This window comes from Capricornis sumatraensis, chromosome 23 (genome assembly GCF_032405125.1).
Source record: "Capricornis sumatraensis isolate serow.1 chromosome 23, serow.2, whole genome shotgun sequence".
In the NCBI taxonomy this organism is placed as follows: domain Eukaryota; kingdom Metazoa; phylum Chordata; class Mammalia; order Artiodactyla; family Bovidae; genus Capricornis; species Capricornis sumatraensis.
This window is the reverse complement of record NC_091091.1, coordinates 17485382-17494955: the sequence shown is the minus strand read 5'-3', so window position 1 is coordinate 17494955 and position 9574 is coordinate 17485382. Positions and strand designations below refer to the sequence as shown.

General features: G+C 41.3%; 1 protein-coding gene across 1 annotated transcript in view; it reads left to right on the top strand.

Moving 5' to 3' along the window:
* Window positions 1–1421: 1421 nt before the first annotated feature.
* The window catches only part of SORBS1 (sorbin and SH3 domain containing 1), a 171290-nt gene continuing 163137 nt past the window's right edge, over window positions 1422–9574 (top strand). Inside the window, exon 1 of the mRNA XM_068961240.1 lies at window positions 1422–1496. The gene's annotated coding sequence lies outside the window, so the exon portion shown is untranslated. The remainder of the gene's footprint in view (window positions 1497–9574) is intronic.

Genomic DNA, 9574 nt, shown 5'->3' with positions numbered 1-9574 from the left:
CAAAGAGAGCCTTTTCATGTATCCATCACCTCGCCTGCTGCCTGGCGTGTAATAGGATTCAGTAAATACCTGCTGAGTGAGAGAATCAATACATTCTTTGAGGGGAATGATATAAATAACTCCCTGACCTTATAGTTGAACACTGTTCATTTATTACAGTGCTTGTACCTGTATATAAGCTTATGGATAGCCTTGCATTCTAGATGCATATTCAGGGACATTTTTCTAGCATAAAGAGTGTTTCAGACAGTTTGGAATGTTAACCGAGCACTTTTGAAGTAGCCGGTTCATGGTATTTGTGAGAACTACTTCTGTACTTAAAGCAGCACAATTGTATTGAAAATGTCACAGTAGGAAACAGGCCCATAGGGAATCTGATATAACTTACTCTTACATTCTTTGGCAAATGAAGGTATGGCAAGCGTTTTAGTACAGAGTAGATTGGCTACTTCAACTGTGTTTCCTTGAATTGAGTATTTAGCTTTGAGAGAAACACACACATACCCCTGTGTGTATATGTATATATATAAAATTGACTTTTTGCTTTGTAATAGAAGATGCTATGCAGGGGGGCATACTGAAAGAGTCCTGGGTTGAACTTTAGTTCTAGAGACAGAGCCAGTTCTAACTGTAGGAGTAGGTAAGTCAGTTTCCTCCTTTCACTTATGTAAAATGGGAGTGATATTCTTGTTCAGGGGTTGCAAATGTCTACAGAAATGAGGTCACTAACTTAAGTTGCTATATGTGCTTATACCTTTTTTCCCCCTCTTAGAGCTCAACCCTTTAGAACAAAATTTTCCACTTTTGTTAGAATCATAGGGAGAGGGAAATATTTCTGTATCTCAAACAAAATAACACAAGGACAGTGATCACCACAGCTTTTCTCTGTGTTGAGACGATGGGGAGCGATAGGGACTGTGGCATATTGGAATAGCCAAGCCTGGCTGTGAAGGGCAGCTGTTTCTTAGCACCAGCTGATTATTTTCAGACATGAACAGGGGCCATGTTGACAGATTCTCTCTTTTTTTGAAAAGAGAAGCCAGAAGTCTGGGATTTTATATGACAGTTCTTGATTTTTGAATTTTTGGCTCAAATTTTCTAAACATATCCTGCAGATTACTATAATACGTCTACAGGCTAGAGGTGACCCACTTGGCACCTGTCATAGATGGTCTCAGGCGCTTCCTTCTGCCTGAGATCCATCGATTCTCGCAGGACCTTTTCAGCCAGTGAACTAAAGATTCGGCTTCTACCAGGGGAGGTCAGGGTGAGAAGGAAGTGGGGCTGGAAGATGAGGAGGGAGGTTTTGAGTCTAAACAGAGTGCCTAGCCACTGGTATTTAGAAGGCCTCCTTGGAGAGAGGCCACAGGGCGCCTGCTTCAGGTGTCTTTTATGCTTGTCATTGCAGGAGTGGCATTTGCTGGAAGAGTTTGTGAGACCTTCTCCCTGCCCAGAGCCCCAGGACCGATGCACCTTTCCAGCACCTTACACCACTGGTAAATATGTGTTTTATTTTATTTGTTGCTGCCGCTGCTACAACGGAGGCCCATATTTTCAGTGGACTATGGAATGGGATTTTCAGAGAACCACACTGCGTTTTCTGTCATAGAAGGAAGGAAACTGGGGCTGGCCTAGGCATATATGAGTTCTGCTACCTCCTTGGTTCTGCTGTTTTTTGTGGGTTCTTAGGTGCAGTTTTTTGTTTTTTGTTTTTAACCTCCCTGGGCCTGCAGACAGTGAAATGACTCCTGCTCTGCTGAAAGATTATATGAAAATGCTTCCGAGGGAATCAAATGCTGAGCAAATACGGAGTAATCCTGTTTGGTTCTGAGATGTAGAGCCGGGTGATTCTGTGCTAACAAGTTGAGAAGTAAACGCGTATGTTAGAAACATGGATTTTGAAATACGTATTTCAAGTCCTCCAGAGTGGTTCTTCAAGGGATTTGCATTTTCGTTTTTTTCCTTCCTACCACTCCAGCTGCCATCTTTTAGAAAGATAAATTAACTCTGTTTCACAATTAGCTTCATTTTTATTTGCCATCAGATAATTTCACAGTTAACAAATGGTCTTCCGCTTTCCAAAAGAAACTTAATTACTCATCACAGCAGGTAAATGTCTTGCATCTGTGGCAGCTGAAAGAGGCAGAAATATGTCCTTAACACCAGTGGGTTCTAATGCTAAGAGTGCTTGGAGGCATACTAGCTAGTTGATGGTGAAGGTCTCACGTGAGTTCTGAGCTGGGGGGACCATGAGCCAGGAAGGCAGTATGACCCATGTGTCTTGATTCCAGGCATTCTTTATTGATTGAGAGAAGCTGATTTGTTTGCTGCTGACTACCTGGTCCACTCCTAACTAGGTGAATCAGATGCTCTTACGACCCAGTGAGACGTGACCTGGAGGCATGGCCACCTGGGGAGTATGCAGGTTGCTGGGGTGGGGTGGGAAACAAGGGCAGTTGGTCAGGCCCAAGGTTAGGGACCCAACTGAAACATGGGAAGCTGACTGTCCCCATTATGTGCCTAAAGGGACACAGTGGACATTCTGGCTTCCTCAGAGTCCCATCTTTGAGGAAGAGGTCTATGGTGGAGTCTTCGGGGAAGCAGGTGGTCTCAGGTGGGTGGGACACTTCCTCCGTTCAGTAAACATACATGAATGCCCACTCTGTGCCAAGGCACTGCTCTGGGCACTGGGGACTCAGTGGACTGACGCTTGGATTTGAGTGGGGTGACAAGAACGTGACCTCCATGAGGGCAGGGGTCTTTACTTATTCACTGCTCTCTACCCAGCTCCTAAAAGAGCACCTTGTACATGGTGGTGGGTGCTCATGACATAAGTGTTTTATGAATGAAGGAAATAACTAAATAGATAATAAAACTTCAGGGAGTGATAAGTGCGATAAAAGAAGTGTGGAGTTCTTTTTAACACCAGAAGCATTTTGTATTGGGGTATAGCCAATGAACAGGTTTGTGATGGTTCCAGGTGAGTAGTGAAGGGACTCAGCCATACATGTGCATGTATCCATTCTGCCCCAAACCTGAGGGGTTCCTTTTGAAAGAGGTCTAAGAAGGTCTTTGTTTGGAGAGGGGTGGGTAGAAATTGTGTGCAGAGATCTGAATGTAGTGAAGGAATCTGGGGAGAAGTGGTTAGCAGGGGAAACAGAAGGCAAAAAGAAAGGCCTTGGTGTAGGCTGAGCTTGGCAGGATAGAGGGGCAGGAAGGCAGCCAGTCTGGCTGGCCTTGAGCTGGGGAGTGGTTCTAGGGAGCAGAGTGATATGAAATGAGGTCAGTGGTAGATCTTATAGGCATGATAAGGAGTTGAGATTTACTCTAAAACCTTGTGTGTGATTGGATACCTTTTGAGAAGTTTGAGTTAAATAGTGATATGATCTTCTTTGAGCTTTAAAATTATTTCTCTGGGTTCTGAATGGGCAAGAATAGAATCAGTAGGTGGCCCTTGTGGTCTAGGCAAGAGATAAGGGCATGGCTTGGATTAACATGGTGAATATACAATGATGTGATCTGGTCAAGCTCAGTATATTTTGAAGATAGAACTTGCTGGATTGAGTGTGTGGTATGAGCAAAAAGGAAAGTGGGTAAGTCCAGTGTTTTTGGCTAGGTGAATGGTGGTGTTATTTACTAAGATGGGAAACAGAGAAGGAGGTTTGGGGAGGACCCTGAGAGTTCCATTTGGGCATTTTAAGTTTGAAATGCCCATTCAATAGTCATTTAGAGATTTAGAAATTCAGAGTTGGCTGGAGCTGGAAATGGTACCTTTGAGAGTCATCAGTATGTAGATGGTATTTTAAGTTATGAGACTGGAGATGATGATTCAGGGAGAGAAGGAAGGGATAGGTAGAATTTGGACAAAGAAAAGAAAGGCAAAGGGTCGATTTCCCATATAAAATTCCTACTAAGAGGTGAATGAAGACACATCCCTAATGAATAAGGGATTTGTTCAGTCACCAAGTGGTGTCTGACTGTTAGCTACCCCATGGGGTGCAGCACACCGGGCTTCCCTGTCCTGCCCCGCACCATCTCCCAGAATTTGCCCAAGTTCGTGTCCATTTAACTGGTGATGCCATCCAACCTTATCCTCTGTCACCCTCTTCTCCTTCTGCTTTCAGTCTTTGCCAGCATCAGGGTGTAAACTGCTGAATAAGGGATAAGTTCATGTAATACAAATAAAAATGATTCAAGTGAGATGACATGAAAATAGTAATAAAGCCTCACCGTATGTTTTTTTAAAAAATGGAAATACAGTGACTCCTCCAAATCAAGAAAATTAGTTTTAGAATTGCATGATTTAAAATCTGGCCAGCTGAGTGAATTATAAACTGCATTTATGCAATTGGCACATGGCTGTCTTTGGCTGGCAAGCAGAAGGATCCAGCATCCTTTGCCAATAATAGCCTGTAAGTTACACTGTTCTTTATATGCACTAGAACTTCGACAAGCCATTTTGATGAAGTTTAATTCACTGTTAGTTAATACATCGCAGATTTTTTTCATTCTCTGATCACAAAATTTCATTAAATGAAGGTTTGTTAAATGGAAAGCAGTCCCTGAAAATCAGTAATTTGGTGGTGAAAGTTGTGATATAATTTTATGAAAAAGCCAAACAGACAATCTTGATTTGCAGGACCATAATTTATGAAATATTTTGATATCTTTGAAATACCAAAGATAAATGCTACAAGATAATTGCCTTCTCTGCTACAAGATAATAAAGCAGCAAAAATCGACAGTGATGGTTATAGTAGATGTATGTGTTTCAGGACCACCCATACACCTTTAATCGTCAGCCACTGATATGAGAAGATCATTTTTTGAGCAAACACATTTTCCATTTTCATCTATTTGTGGGTTTCTGGCACAGAAGACAGCTCTATATTGTTTTTGTCCTCTTCCCAGAGAAAACACCCCACTGAGCTTCCTGCATATTCTCCCTGGGCTCCTTGGTTTTTCTATTCCCACATTACCTGGGAAATCTCTAGTCTGGTTATCTCCAGACCCCAGAGACACTTTTGCCCCCTTTCCAAAGTTACCAGCTCAAAGCCTGTCTGCCTCCTCCCTCTCCCAGGTTTAGAGTCCCACCATCTCTGGCTGCCCTGTGAGCCTCAGGTTAGCCCTCCCCAGACGTTCTTGGATATCTTCAAGATTCTCTTCTTTGAAACATTTCCACTTTTTCTCCAGGCTTGGCTTTATTTTTTTTTTATTGGCTTTTTGTGCAAATGACAAAAGCATGGAAAACTGTGCAGCTGTTGAGGGCAGTGGGCTAAGCAGCATGCTGAAATGTGCTGTTTCCAATTGCCCAGGGTGCCTTCACTTGCATCTCAAGACCCTTGTGTTTCAGTGAAAATACTCTCAGTGAGCCTTAGGGAGTATCTAATCTCTGGAAAATGAGCACTTATTGGGTAGCGTTCTATGTCTGAAACCACTGATTTCTGGCAAAAAGAAGGTTTCAGTGGAATGTTCATGACGATTGACAGCAACCCTGGTTTTCACTCGTCATCTTTTCTCAGAGTGGAACCTAAATAACATTAAAAAGAATGAAACCTACTGGCAGTCATAGGGTGACGAGTTCCCCTGTTTCCTTTTCAGTAAGTGGTTTTAGGAATGAGGGGAAAAAAGTGTTTTTGGTACCTTCCCATGCCCCCAGAGACTTGAGTGGTGGGACATTTAAAAATGGTACTATCTGCCTTATGGTTTTTTAAAAAAGCCAGGTGTGCAGAATAGGGCTTCATTGCTCATGTGCACGTGGGCCATCTTAGGAGGAGCTGCTGGAGATGAGTAACCTTGGAGGAGGGCAGTGGTATGTGAAGGGAACTTACTTTTCAATCTCCACCCTTTTGGTTTATGTATTACCTTTCAAAAGAATAATAGTACCTCTTCTGGGCTTAACAAATGACCTCGACAAATCTAAAGTTCCTTCACTACTTGTTTTTATCGGGACTCTTGCTTGATGTGTATGTTGACCAAGGTCACTGCTGGTTCAATCTCCACTGCCTTTATTTGTTGTAACGCTTCATGTCATCATCAGCAACTTGGTGTGAGGCTTTGGGAAGAAATTTTCCTTTACTATTCTAGGTCCTTCTGACTGGTCTAAGATTTGAACTGACATCAGACAGATTAACAGGAGAAAACTAAACAAAAGTGTAACAACCTGTATGCAAGGGAGAAACCCAGGAAAACTCAAGTTAACTCCCCTAATTGTCCAGTACTCTAGCTTTCGATACTGTCCTTAGCTAAAGATAAAAGAGGATGAGAGTCAGTTATGGGAGTTGACTGTAAGCTAAGGTAAGGTTGTTACGTAGATTAGTCATCATCTGATCCATTGATAAGAGTTTCTAGAGGTCTGATCATCCTCCTCTACCTGGTACAGCAGGGAGACACCCTTACAAATGAAGATTTACCTGTAAATGTTTCTTCTAAAAGGGTCACTTCTGTTTGGTTTTCAGAATTTTTCCCATGTCTGTTGTTTCTTGGAAACTATAACTGGGTTAAAATAATTAATATGCCAAAGAGATATGTTTTGGGGTGGCAAATTCTGTTCCCCTACAGCCTCTTTAACTTGACCTTCACATTTCTGTGTGGTACAAAAATGTCAATCAGGCCAATTTCATTTCCTCTTTCCCTCTTTCAGAAAGGAATCAAGGCTGTTTCTGGCTAATATTTTACTCAGCCACCTTAGACAAATGTGAATTCAAATGGGGTGTCGTTGCCATGAGTTGAGGCACAAATTATACTCGTTTCAGTGGGCCATCTCCCTGCTGCCCTGTAGAGCAAAGTCTTACTATTGCTTTGTGGATCAGAACATGGGATTTGGAATCTGTTGTGGTTGATAGTTCCTAACCCCAGAGTTCATTCAAAATGATCTTCCCAAACTCATTTTCCTTGTTTTACACATCTCAGTACCTGTCAGAAAATGTCAGTAATTTGCCCAAGTTATAACTTTTTTTGAAAGCAGAGACTGAATCCAATGTCTAGGACTAATGAGTGGATTGCCACACTGGAGTGTGTGATCTTTCGGGGTCCGTTTCTACAGGGGTCATTGTCTAAAAGTATCTTCCTGGGCTACCATGTTCGTTTGTGTTCCCAGAGGTTCATGAAACTGTTTTCCGGCCAACGTTTTTGTGTCCTACAGAGCCATGACATTCGTTCCGTGCAGCAGCCACATTTCTTAGGTGTTGATGTTTCTCCAAGAGATTCACACATTTGATTTTATACTTTTAAAACAAACAGGGAGTTGTATCATGTTTGCCAGCCAACCATGTGTAAAAACAAGATACTTTCTCCTTTTCTATCTAGTCACTACAAATAGTGAGATATTTTTCAGTCCCTCATCCTCCTCACCAGATTTGGGGAATAAAATGTTAGATTGTGCTTGGGGATGCCACTGAGATAAGGCCATCAACATCACCTCCAGTGATCACTGAATGTCACGGAAAGAAATGATCTTGATTGCTCCACTGACTAATTTAGACTAGCCACCACCTGATACCTGCTTCACAGCAGTGCCCTCGTCCTGCAGTCTCTTATCAGCATAGAGATGACTCACTCTGTTTTCCTCAGTAAGAGAGATTTTCTCCGGTCTGCTGATTCCATCAGTGATTTAAAAGTAAAAAAAAAAAGGTTCCTGCAGGAGTGTGTTTGAAAAAAAAAAAAAGACTACATTATTTGTGCTTGAACTTGCACAATTGAACTTTCACTTTTCTAATCAGGTATTGATTCTTAGGCTCTTTTGTGAGAGGAAAGGTCAAGAACACCCCCCCCCCACCCCACCCCAGATGCACATGTACCAACATAATTTGCATAGATAGTACTTTCACATTTTAAATAGATGACATTCCCCCATCTGGTTATCATGCCTTTTAACTTACTCACATAAACTATTAGCATACCATTATAAAAATGGCTGCCTCTGGGTGGCATTTCTGATTAGACAAAAAGTTTAGGGAAAATTGCTATGTTCAAGGCAGCCTGACTCTGATGAAATGTGCAACTTCTGGAATTGTCCCAACATGGACTCAAAAGCTGAAAATACTCTTAAATGAATTTCTGTTGTTTTAATTAAAGAAGGAAGTAAAGGTATCTTTACCCTTCTTGTTTTCTAACAGCTAATTTCAATCTTTTCCCTCAAATTTATGTATTCTCCCATCCTCATTCCCCTTGGGCAAGAGAAAAGCTATTATAAGGGAATAATATAGGTTTAAAGAGCATATTAAAAAAAAACAGTGATATGAATCCATTCTTCATTTTCCAATAAATTTGTGTTTCTAGACACTGAATTTGCTTCCGTGAATTAATCATATTTATAGCATTTTGTCCTTCAAACTAACTGTCTATGCTGCTGCTGCTGCTAAGTCGCTTCAGTTGTGTCTGACTCTGTGCAACCCCATAGACAGCAGCCCACCAGGCGCCGCCATCCCTGGGATTCTCCAGGCAAGAACACTGGAGTGGGTTGCCATTTCCTTCTCCAATGCATGAAACTAAAAAGTGAAAGTGCAGTCGCTCAGTCGTGTCCAACTCTTCGCGACCCCATGGACTGCAGCCCACCAGGCTCCTCCATCCATGGGATTTTCCAGGCAAGAGTACTGGAGTGGGGGTGCAACTGTCTATAAAACACCAGTATTTAAAAAATTTTTAAAGTTAAGTGACCAGAATTTTCAAAGTTGGGGAAGTTTCACATGATTGGGTTTCTAGCTGCTGTGCACAATGAGAATATCTAACAGTGCTGCGCCGTATTCTTACATGGAACAGTATGGGCTGGAGTGGAACAACCATTGACCCATCATGTGAGAGCGTCTGAGTCCCAATTTGTTGCAGTCCCCAGACCATCTTCTGTTATCTGGTTAGCCCTCTCAGCCTGTATAACTCCAGCCTTTGTAACTCCTTACTTTCAGTATCAGTTTAAAATCTTATCTTGACAGATCAAAGGATCTTGAGGTTCAGCAAAGAATCATTTTGGTATCCCCCTTTTTAAATGTGGAAACTACATTTACAGTGATAGAAAAATAGTTGTCTGTGGAGTGAAACATGTTTTTTTGTTTGTTTGTTTCCTTGAAGAGATTTATGCCTTTTTAAATAAGAGGGGAAGGAAAGACAGCAATAATGTAATTTTTCAGTATTCTTTACAGATATGCAATCATTATATTAATTTTGAAACATATCATGTACTCTGTATAATGTGGTTTGCTCATAAAATTACCATGTTGGAAACATTTATACAAATCTACTAATTATATTTACTCTTAAATAGTTCCAGTTTTTATTTTTTCTTTCTTTCAAATGGAGCTGAACTACTGAACTTGAAGGAACTTGAACATTTCTTAGTTTCCCTTTTTATAATGAGCAGACAAAAATATAAAAATGGATGACAGAAGTCCCTGATGTTTTGGTGAAGCAGAGCTGTTCGGTTTTTGGTCCCTGGTACCTTATAGGAAAGGAGTGTCATACAAACAAAAGCCAACAAGCAATCCTAACACTTTAATAACCATGTGAATTTAATCTAAATCATTCCCATTTTACAAGCTATTGTGATCAGTCTGTTTCTAATAACACCCTTTTCCTCCTA